This window comes from Rana temporaria, chromosome 3 (assembly GCF_905171775.1).
Source record: "Rana temporaria chromosome 3, aRanTem1.1, whole genome shotgun sequence".
In the NCBI taxonomy this organism is placed as follows: Eukaryota; Metazoa; Chordata; class Amphibia; order Anura; family Ranidae; genus Rana; species Rana temporaria.
In genome coordinates, this window is record NC_053491.1 from 397,517,607 (window position 1) to 397,529,288 (window position 11,682).

The window sequence follows — 11,682 nt, forward strand, 5'->3', positions numbered from 1 at the left end:
CTAAAGCCCCACCTTGTTTTTTTTTTCTTTTTTAATTTTTAACTTTTTTTTTTCATTTTTTTTTATTGGGTATGTTTTTCTTTAGCAGAAAAAAAAAAAAAAATATATATGTGTGTATATATATATATATATATATATATATATATATATATATATATATATATATATATATATATATATATATATATATATATATATATATATATATATATATATATATATATATATATATATATATATAATTTTTTTTTTTCTTTTTTTTTTCAAAATAATCTTTTTGTTTTGTAGTGCAAAATACCACCAAAAGTAAGGTCTATTTGTGGGGAAAATGACAAAAAATGTTTAGGTACAGCACTTCACAACCGCACAATTATCAGGTAAAGTAACACAGTGCCGTATCGCAAAAAATGGCCTAGTCATGAAAGGGGGGGGGGGCATTCTGGAGCAGTTAAATATACTTTATTGTAATTTCAAATGGTGTCTTCAATGTTTTTAAATCTACAGAGTTCATTAAAATAATACCTGTTACTCCTGCCATGAAGGCCTATATTTTGGCACTTCCTGTTACGGGGTGATAAGTATCTCCCAGTTGTGCTCAGAGTTTGGCTGTAAGGACATATAGACATGGGCCATGATTATTTTACCATGTATTGATACCATAGTATTAGTACAAATATCTGATAAGGCCCCTTTCACGCTCTCTGATCAGGTCTGCCTGACATTTTTTCAGCCAGACCTGATCAGAACTTCCATGCAGGTCTATGGGCAGGTTGATGTAAATGGACTTGTGTCCATTTATATCTGCCTACCTTCTAGTCTGTCCATGTCCAGGGAAACAAAAACAGAAAAAGACTGCATCCTTGACTGCTGAGGAGCATACTATAGGCCTGGAAAACCAACAGATAATTCATTAACCTTGCCCCCATAAAAGAAACACACGTAGAACAATTAAGTTGGAAAGGACAAGGCCACAGCTTTATTTAATTTCAAACACAGACAATTCTCCAATGTAAATAATTAGTAACCAGTGCCATTCACAGTTGTACTGTGAGAACACTTTAGCATTACCTTGCAACTTTTAATGCTGGCAAGGTCAAAAAACAGCTGATAAAGCTGGGACAGACCACATACAGGGCAGGAGGGTGGGCAACTCTTCCAGATGCTGCTCTTCAAAAGCAAAAACTTTACCTCAGGCAGAACTTTTTGAGGAGCTTAGTCCCAGTCCCATCAGCCCATGTCATGCAGCCAATCATCTGTAAACCCTTTACATATTGCGTGTTACCATGCCCAACTCCTAGCCATGCCCCCATCAGTAAAGGCTCACTTTCCCTATGAGGGTCAAGAGGCCTTCATTTCCATTTTCTGGACCTAAACATGACGGATTGGAGGTAGGCTGATGTAAATGGACACAAGTCCATTTAAATATGGCAGACTATAGATCCCCCACAGGACCCCTACACTCCGCTGTCAAAATGTGGTAAAAAATTAAAAACTGAACGGGTATAGCTGTCACAAAAGTCCTTGTGCTGCTCCAGTTTAGTAGGAGAAATGCTGAGGATTCCCAAGCTGAATGGAGAATGGAAACAACAATCCAGGTACATACTGTATTTATTGGCGAATAACACTCACCTTTTTACCCTGAAAATGGAGGGTAAACTGTGCCTGCGTGTTATACGCAGGGGGCTGTGGGAAGTTTTTTTCCCTGAAACTTCCCTCTTAAAGTTAGGGTGCGTGTTATACGCCGATAAATACAGTATATGTGTAAACTGATACATATTGCAACAGCTAGTGTCTACAGTGCTTTGAAAAGGTATTCCCACCCCTTGCCATTTTCCACGTAAATGTATTTTATTGGGATTTTATGTGATAGACCAACACAAAGTGGCACATAATTGTGAAGTGGAAGGAAAATGATAAATGGTTTTCCAATTTTTTTGCAAATAAATATCTGAAAAGTGTGGCGTGCATTTGTATTCAACCCCCTTTACTCTGATACCCCCCAACTAAAATCAAGTGAAACAAATTGCCTTCAGAAGTCATCTAAAAAAAGTCTACCTGTGTGTAATTTTATCTCAGTATAAGTAAAGCTGTTCTGTGAAGCCCTCGTAGGTTTGTTAGAGAACCTTAGTGAACAAACAGCATAATTAAGGCCAATGAACACACCAGACAGGTCAGGGATAAAGTTGTGGAGATGTTTAAAGCAGGGCTAGGTTATGAAAAAAATATCCCAAGCTTTGAACATCTCACAGAGCACTGTTCAATCAACCAAAAATGGAAAGAGTATGGCACAACTGCAAACCTACCAAGAATTGGCCGGCCACCTAAACTGACAGGCTGGGCAAGGAGAGCATTAGTCAGGGAAGCAGCCAAGAGGCCCATGGAAACTCTGGAGAAGCTGCAGAGATCCACAGCTCAGGTGGGAGAATCTGTCCACAGGACAACTATTAGTCGTGCACTCCACAAATCTGGCCTTTATGGAGGAGTGGCAAGAAGAAAAACATTGTTGAAAGAAAGTCATAACTTGTCCTGTTTGCGAGAAGCAATGTGGGGGACACAGCAAACATGTGGTAGAAGGTGCTCTGGTCAGATGAGACCAAAATTAAACTTTTTGCCTAAAAGCAAAACGTTATGTGTGGCGGAAAACTAACACTGCACATCAGCCTGAACACATTATCCCCATTGTGAAACATGGTGGTGACAGTATCATGGTGTGGGGATGCTTTTCTTTAGCAGGGACAGGGAAGCTGGTCAGAGTTGATGGGAAGATGGATTGAGCCAAATACAGGACAATCTTAGAAGAAAACCTGTTATGCCATGTACACACGATCGGTTCATCCGATGAAAACGGACCGATGGATTTTTTCATCAGATATCCGATGAAGCTGACTTTCATCAGTCTTGCCTACACACCATCAGTTAAAAATCAGTTTGTGTCAGAACGCGGTGACGTAAAACACAACGACGTCCTGAGAAAAATTAAGTTCAATTCTTCTGAGCATGCGTCGACTTGATTCTGAGCATGCGTGGATTTTTAACCGATGGACTTGCCCGTTTTTTTCTATCGTTTTTTTAACCATCAGATAATTTTAAAACAGGTTCTAATTTTTTTCACCGATGGGAAAAAAAAACGTTGGGGCCCACACACGATCGGTTCGTCCGATGAAAACTGTCCATAGGACCGTTTTCATCAGACGAACCGATCGTGTGTACAGGGCATTAGAGTCTGCAAAAGACTCAGTCTCCATTCACATCTAGGCGACAAAACGCCCGACGCCGGACGCTTGTGCCGCTAGAGGGGGAAATTCCCATTGCTGTCTATGGAGATGGTTCACATCTCATAGACGCCGTACGCCTGTCGCCTGAAAAAAAGTCCCGGACCCTTTTTTTCAGGCGACATTGGCGTTCGCCCATTGACAGCAATGGGAAGAATTTGAAAAAAAAAAAAAAAAAGATACACTATCCGCGTCAAAATACGCCGCGTACGCGGCGTTGCTTGTCGCGGAGATGTGAATGGAGCCTCAAGATGGGGCGGAGGTTCTCCTTCAAGCAGGACAACGACCCTAAGCATACAGCCAGAGCTACAATGGAATGGTTCTGATCAAAGCATATTCATGTGTTAGAATGGCCCAGTCAAAGTCCAGACCTAAATCCAATTGAGAATCTGTGGCAAGATTTGAAAATTGCTGTTCATAGACGCTCACAATATCTCAAAACTTGAAAACCATTTATCATTTTCCTTCCACTTCACAATTATGTGCAACTTTGTGTTGGTCTATCACATAAAATCCCAATAAAATACATTTACGTTTTTGCTTGCAACATGACAAAATGTAGAAAATTTCAAGGGGTATGAATACTTTTTCAAGGCACTGTATGTCATGTTCAATGTAGTTCATACTAATAATGTGATGCAACCAATAATGTTACTGCTACACTGATACTGTATTTATTTTCCAGCTGCTGTAGGTTCTTACTACTACTATAACAGTTATTGGTATTTATATGATGGATTCCATAGCTTCCATTGGTGCTTTACAAAGAGTGTGAATTAATACAGAACGTTAAAAAACATCGGAACAATAAGTACATTCTATTGTCTAGCAAAACATAGGCAGCAGAAACAAGACGTATTAAAGTGAAAGCCCTGCCCATTAGAGCTTACAGTCTAAAGAAATAATTTTTAGAAAGAAATGTGAGATAGGGGTATTTGGTGCTACCCTGGCACAGAATATTGTGTTATTATGTAAATAGATTTACAAGAGATAACTACAGGGGCACTGCCCGAGGGCCCCATGCCGCTAGGGGGCCCCATCAGGGATGCCAGGCTCAGTAAATCCAGGGACAGTATGTAAAATTCTATTTTTTTTTTTACATCTGTCCCTGATATGTCCGAAACCGACATGCTTTTTTTTTTTTTTTTTTTTTTTTTTTTTTTTTTTTTTTTCCACTTCAGCTTTTACCAATATTCTAGAGACCAGCTCATGATTTGATGCTTCTTACGTCTCTGTTTGTAGTTTGCATCATGTGTGGTATATATTCTGTGCATTTTTTTTTTTTTTTTTTTTTTATTCCACCTTTAAATTAATAGTGTACTTAACAATATGTGTAACAGCCACCCGCTGGGGCCGTGAGGACCTGGCCCCACTTCCATGGCCCCCCACGCCTCAGCTGGCCGTGAGGTCCTGACCCCACTTCCTTAACCCTCTACATCCCAGCTAAACTGAACGAGGCACATTACCATATAGCAAACTTTAGGAATTATTTTCACCCCCCCCCCCCCTCCCCCTCATGGCTCCCAGGAATCTCCTAACTTTTCCCTTGAGTGCAAGAACAGTCTCAAACGTTCATCAGAAATTAAAAAGTATATAAATCGCTTTAGAAAATGACCATAGAAGGGATAGATATAGTTTCTACTATAAAACTACTAACATACAACTCGTTAGTGGCATACCCTGACTCTCTCAGCATAGCTCCATGTTTTTTTATAATCCCTCCATTTTTCCCATTTCTCCCTATGTTCCCCAATCGTCTCCAGGTGACTATCCTTTAACTCTTCCAACCTATACGTTTCCTCCACTTCGTCTATCCAATTCCAGACTTGTGGGCATTCCGTCTCCTGCCACTTTTTGGGTATGAGTTTCTTAGCAGCGTTTAAGAGGTGAGGGAGCAAAGACTGCTTATATTTTTTTGCCCCCTCTTGGCTGCAATGAAAGAGCACCACCCAGGGGTCTTTCTTTAATTCTTCGCCCATAATAGTTTTAATTTGACTCAGAATTATATCCCAATAGGTTTGTATTTTTGGGCATGACCACCAAAGATGGGCCATTGTCCCTCTTTCTGAGCAGCCCCGCCAACACTCTGCGGTCTGACCCGCTTTAAATTTGTTTGCTTTCTCCGGGGTGATATACCACCCTGAGATACACTTGTAATTTGTTTCGGCAGTTCGTATATCGATTGCAGATGAATGGGTTAGGTGCATAATTCTATTATAACTATTAGTCCCTCTTGTGATTCCTAACTCTCTTTCCCATTTATCTATGAAAGGTGCTACACTCCGTGAACCTATCTTTACCAATATCCCATATAATTTAGTGATAGTGCCCTTTGAATTTTTAGATTTGCAAATCTTCTCAAGTGGAGTGAGCTCCGCCTCCGTCCGTAATGGGCGGGGGAGGTGCCGCACGAAATGATGCAACTGGGAGTAATGCCACCTATCCAGATTCCAAAAATCCGTTTTGGATCTCAAATCTTCGTAGGACATTATCTCTCCATCTTTAATAATATCACCTAAGTGAACAGTGTCTACCTTTATCCAGTTCCCTCCAATTTTATTTTCGCCCGGAGCAAAATAAGGGTTTTCTTTTAGATTCATTAATGGGGAGTTAAATTTCCCTTCTAATTGTGTCAGTGTCCTATCCCACATTCTTAAAGTTAAATCATGTATTTTGTGATCTAGTGCTCTGTGCTGTGCGGGGATCCAGATAATATTTTTCAAATATTTACTTCGAAACCGACATGCTTTTGATGTGAAAATCCTGCGATTTTAGCTGCCCCGCCTCTGCACTGCCTACTGACGTGGTGGCCATCTGTAAGCCTGGGGCCCCATAATCTTCTATTGCCCGGGGGCCCCATGAGTTGTCAGTCTGCCCCTGGATGACTACCCTTCCACTAATGAGTAAAACACATGGCCAATAACTATACAGGGCAAAGCTGCTTCTTTGCTTATGGAGCCTAAATTATGGTCAACTCATGGAGCCTATAGGCAAAGATATACTTTACCTAATGGTAATTCCAACCCTATGTGTAGCACTTGAAGATTGTGAGAAGAGGTGGATGATTTAAACAGCAATATCTAAGATAGTTTGGAGTAATGGTGTTAATTAATTTAATAAGAGTCAAGCCATGATATAAAGCAGAAATATATCAGAATTATAGTTGCATCATGTATCACTTGGTTAAGCTTCTTTATCCTAATAAAAACCCAATAAAAAATTGTTACCATACAGGGTCCCAAGATAAGAAATTTACCAAAATGCCAGCAAGGCCCAACAGAGACACATCAATAACGCATTTCAGGTACTTTTCACCATTTCTACCAGCTTTATAAAACGTGAGAAATATTGTTTTTTTTTTTTACATTTTCAATAACCATGTATGCGCAATTCCCTCCAGTCATGTGACCACCCCAAAGCAAACACTTCCATGACCCATTTGGGGTCTTGACCAAGAGTTTCAGAAACAATGTATTAGATATAAAATAAAGAGGCATAGGCCAGAAATTGTAGCTAGGGAATGGAATTGAAATTCCAATGAGGTAGAAGAAGCCAACATTGCCCCACAGAAACAACAAACTTGAAATGCTGGATGATTCTGATGTATTACTGTAACTTTTATTTCAGGCAGGGAGGTCGATTACGACGGCAAATAGACAATATATGTTTTGACGATGTTGTTTCTAAGGAAACAAGATGACATAAAAGATGAGAAAATCCCATAAAAGAGTCAGAAACAGGAGATAATACAGTGGAGAGCTGACCGATAGATTTCATTACTACATAAAAATTATAATAGAATCTAAAAGAGCTATTAAACTAGCCAAGACTTTAGACTACAATGGCTGTGGAGATATTACTACTCTCATACTATTATAATTACATTGATACCATTACTATTTCTATTGCTCCTATAAAAAGAGCAATAACAATATATAATTTCATATTTATAATAGTGATGTATCACTTTAATAGTAACTGCTATTGTGATACTACTATTAATAGAGACAACTACACAGATACAATTTTTGGTTCATTTTAGTCTGTACGATACAGAACACCATTTAACCTCTTGCCTACTGAACACTTTCACCCTCTTCCTGACCAGGCCAATTTTCAGCTTTCAGAGCCAGTTCACACCAGATGCAGTTCCGTTCAGTTCCGTGTGCATTTTCCGGCACTAAAAATGCATGCACAGTGTTTTCCATGTGTTCATACACCGTGTTCATCCGATCCCCCCATAGAGGAGAGCGGAGATCTGACAGGGTGGTCCCTGCACAGTGTGCGGGGACCGCCCTGTCATCTGCCAGCTCAGCGGGGATCAACGGAGTGATCCCCGCTGAGCAAGAGGATGAGAAAGGTACGGATCCTTACGGGATCCGTACATGTGAAAGGGACCAAAGTCTCTAGTTCACACCATGCGGTCAGTTTCCAGTGCGGAATTGACTGAATTGGTGCAGAAAAAACGTAACTGCATGGAACTGCATCTGGTGTGAACTGGCCCTCAGCGCTGTCGCACTTTGAATGACAATTGCGCAGTCATGCAACTCTATAAAAAATGAATTAAAAATAAGAGAAGAGTGGGAGGTGTTATGTAGTCCTAAATCACTCCCTGTCTTACGGCGACAATGCTACTTAAGCCCCATACGCAATATTAGATTTTCTGCAGATTTTTGTCCTCAGATTTACCAAAACCATGTAGTGCTAAGGCCTGCCTGATTGCATACAAATTGAAACTCTTAAGGTTTTAACTCATATTATATGGTTTTTGGTAAATCTGAAGACAAAAATCTGCATACAATCTAATAGTGTGTATGGTTGTCACTCTAGGTCAGGAAGTGTTTTAATGGCAGGATTTATAAAAAAAAGAAGAAAAAACTTGAAAGAAAACTAACACAGCAAACACATCTAAGGACCAGTAGGTTTCATTACCATACATTTTTAGTTCTTGGGTTTAGATACACATTACATTTATGTAGCGCCCCCTTACTTTCAGTATGGGCACTACGCTAAAGTTAGTGGGGAATGGGAGAGTTATTTGCTCCCATTCACAATTTGTTACATTATGGGCTGCTGTCGTTCCAGAACTGTCCTGTAGGTCAGTCTGCGCTCCAGGGGTGTTGTTTCCACCCCTGGGCGACAGGTGGCGCTAGAGGGGTTCTGGCAGAGCCACTTTTCCCCAGCAGTCAATTAGAGGAGTTTTCCCTCGTGGGGCATGCTGGGGAGGGGTATATCTGTGGCAGACGCCATCTTTATTCATTCTTCCCGCGGGTTCCAGGTGTGGCATCCACCTTTAGGGTGCGCGCATCCAACGGACCCCGGCGATGGCCTTCCAGGCCGGGGTTGTATGCTACGCGGAGCTCCAAATTTCTGAGAGGGGCCCCAGTGATTTACTGGGTTCCCCGCTTCACTGAGAAGATCCCAGGCTGGGTGCCGCTCGATTGGGGGGTCAGCTTGAAGAGAACCCGGAGGCAGGTTGTCCAACAGAGCTTGAACGAACCATCAGGGATCTGGTGACTGGAATGCTGACAGGTACTCTCTGCTGTCATCCGGTGACCTATGTTTAATCTATTGGGAGGACTCGCTCAATTCGTTCATTTGGCTCATTCAAGTACTAGGCCTGTGGCAGAGGCCTGTTCCTCCCAGCAACTTAAAGTGACACTTCGGCTACCAGGCTTGTGGCAGAAGTCTGTCCGGGGGCACTTCACCCACTCTGGCTAGAGTGGCGACGAACGGTGACTACTACTACTGTGCTACTGAGAGCAGGATTGCTCTTACTACATCCAGGCCTGATACCGCAAGTTCTCTATCGCTTCATCAACCTTTCCTTCCTACTGCATGTTGATGTTGGCTATGTTGGGCCTGAAATAAAACATTTGAAAACCTTTCTTCATGTACTGGACATTCGCTCACTACTTTATTCATTAGCTACACCCCTAGACAACTTTGAGGTAACCTAATATGCCGATCCCAACAACAAACCAGCGGCTCCTGCGGGGGTAGCGCTACATTTTTAGTAAAGCTGATACCACAGATATTACAGACCAGAGAGGAGATTTGTAACCAATGTTCACCATTATGGGAGAAATACTAGAAAACACTCTATAAAGGTACGTTAGGAGAGCGCAGAATTCATTTTGGGTAGGCGATGCTTCCTAAGGCCTCCTATGACATCGTCGTTGGATTACAGGAAAGTATGGGTGGTATGATTTTGATGTTTAGCGCTGAAAATGTGTAAGTTTCCAATGTTTAAAATTTCCAGGGACAAGCTTAGACTGTTCCAGGAAATAGGGGTTAGCCGGGGACTATGACATTAGTAATAGGGGTCCAGAACACAAATACAAACCTGCTTTGAACACTTCCATCACAAATTGTTGTTGTGTCAGCAGGCAATGTTGTCACTATATAAATAAATCGGTTAATGTCACTTTTTTGGGTCGTAGGAAAATGAGTCAAGTAAATATCATGCTGGTGTCTGTATTTACATCATTTATACGGCCCAGACAGCCATTCATTACAGTGCTCTTTATGTTTCTTTGGTACATTGCGGATCCAGTATTCCTCAAATGTGAACACCTCAAGTGACTGAGGGAGACATAATAAATAGCACTCTCGCCGCAATAGATGGAGACATAGAGGAGCCCTGTGTAAAGTGGAAATAATTAGTATACCAGGAACTTTATAGTATAGGTAGCCTAATGCAAAAACAGAAATATAAATATTTTTTTTTTTTTAAGTTAATTCCCTCTAAAATGAAATGTTCAATGTCATATGTAATCCAGGATATAAAATGGTAGTTGTCGTTGATTGTAATGTCTGTAGGTGGCATATGGCATATGATCTCAGAGAACAGTTGATCAACTGGGTAGTTGTTTTTCCAGCCAAATGCTAAATTCCCCGGCGATAAGACACTCTGCATACAGTCTACCCACTTCTTGGTCATAGACGCTTAGATGCATTCCCTTGCATTTGTAGTTAAAGTGGAGTTCCAGTAATTTTTGTGTTTATTCAAAGTCAGCAGCTACAAAAAGTGTAGCTGTTGACTTTTAATAAACAGCCATTCACCTTTCCAATGATCCAGCGAAGCACTCACCCCAGCTGCTTTCACCCTGTATTCTCCCTCGATGGCATCTTTACTATGGGCACCCGGCTGTGACAGATTGCGGCTTCACAGCTAGCTGGCCACTGTGCATGCGCGATTGGCGTTGGGCTCTATGACTGGTCCCGAAGTCTTCTGAGATCTGTCATTTGTCCCAGAAGACTTCGTGAGGGAGGGGGGAAGGAGAACTTCCGCTTCCGGAAAAGAAGTGGGAGCGGATACCTGTTAAAATCGGGTACCCAATCCCCTACTCCTCGAAAGCTCTATTTCACAAACAGAAGGTGGCCTTAAAGCAGAACTTCCCTTTTTGGGCGGAGCTCTGCTTTAAAGTGGACCTGTTTTAAAAATTCTAATATTTGCTGTAACAAAAAAAATAGACCTAAAACACTTGCCTTTGCTGGTGAAAATTCTATGGCATTTGATCCTGCGGTCAGCACTGGCAAGAGTCTGTAGCAACAGTTTCTCCATGAAAGGTTATTTTTATTATTGCTTTTAATGCTTTACATCCCTGATGTCCAACTTGCGGCCCGAGGGCCCTTTGGGATATGAAGTGCGCCCCTTGGACCTCCGCAGTTTGTAGTGGTAACTTTGATTAGGGGCAATAGCATTCATCTCTACAAGCTGTTCCCAGTTTCCTATTGTCTTCTGCAGCATATCTCTGGCCAAAAATGTCGCATTCAAACTCTCTGACCCTCATTTTCTCTATAAGGTCTGCAATTTCTGATGGTGCTCTCAAGCATTACACATATTGAACATTGGGGGTTATTTACTAAAGACAAATGCACTTTGCACTACAAGTGCAAACTATGGCCCAGATTCATAAAGACTTACAACGGCGTATCTCCAGATACGCCGTCGTAAGTCCGAATGGCCGCCGGCGTATCTATGCGCCTGTTTCATAGAATCAGTTACGCATAGATTTGGCCAAGATATGAGCGGCGTAAGTCTCCTACACCGTTGTATCTTGGGTTGCAATAATTACGCTGGCCGCTAGGTGGCGCTTCCTTGATTTCCGCTTTGAATATGTAAATGAGCAAGATACGCCGATTCACGAACGTACGTACGCCCGTCGCAATTAGTTACGTTGTTTACGTAAGACATACGTCGACGTAAAGATAAAGCATGTCTCCAGGTGGCACAGCCCATGCAAAGTATGGACGTCGGAAAAAGCGTATCTTTTTACGTTGTTTGCGTAAGTCGTACGCGAATAGGGCTGTGCGTACGTTACGTTCACGTCACAGGCATTGAGCCGATGTATCTTTGGGCGTAAATACGACGTGATACTGAGCATGCGCGCGCATGCGCCGTTCA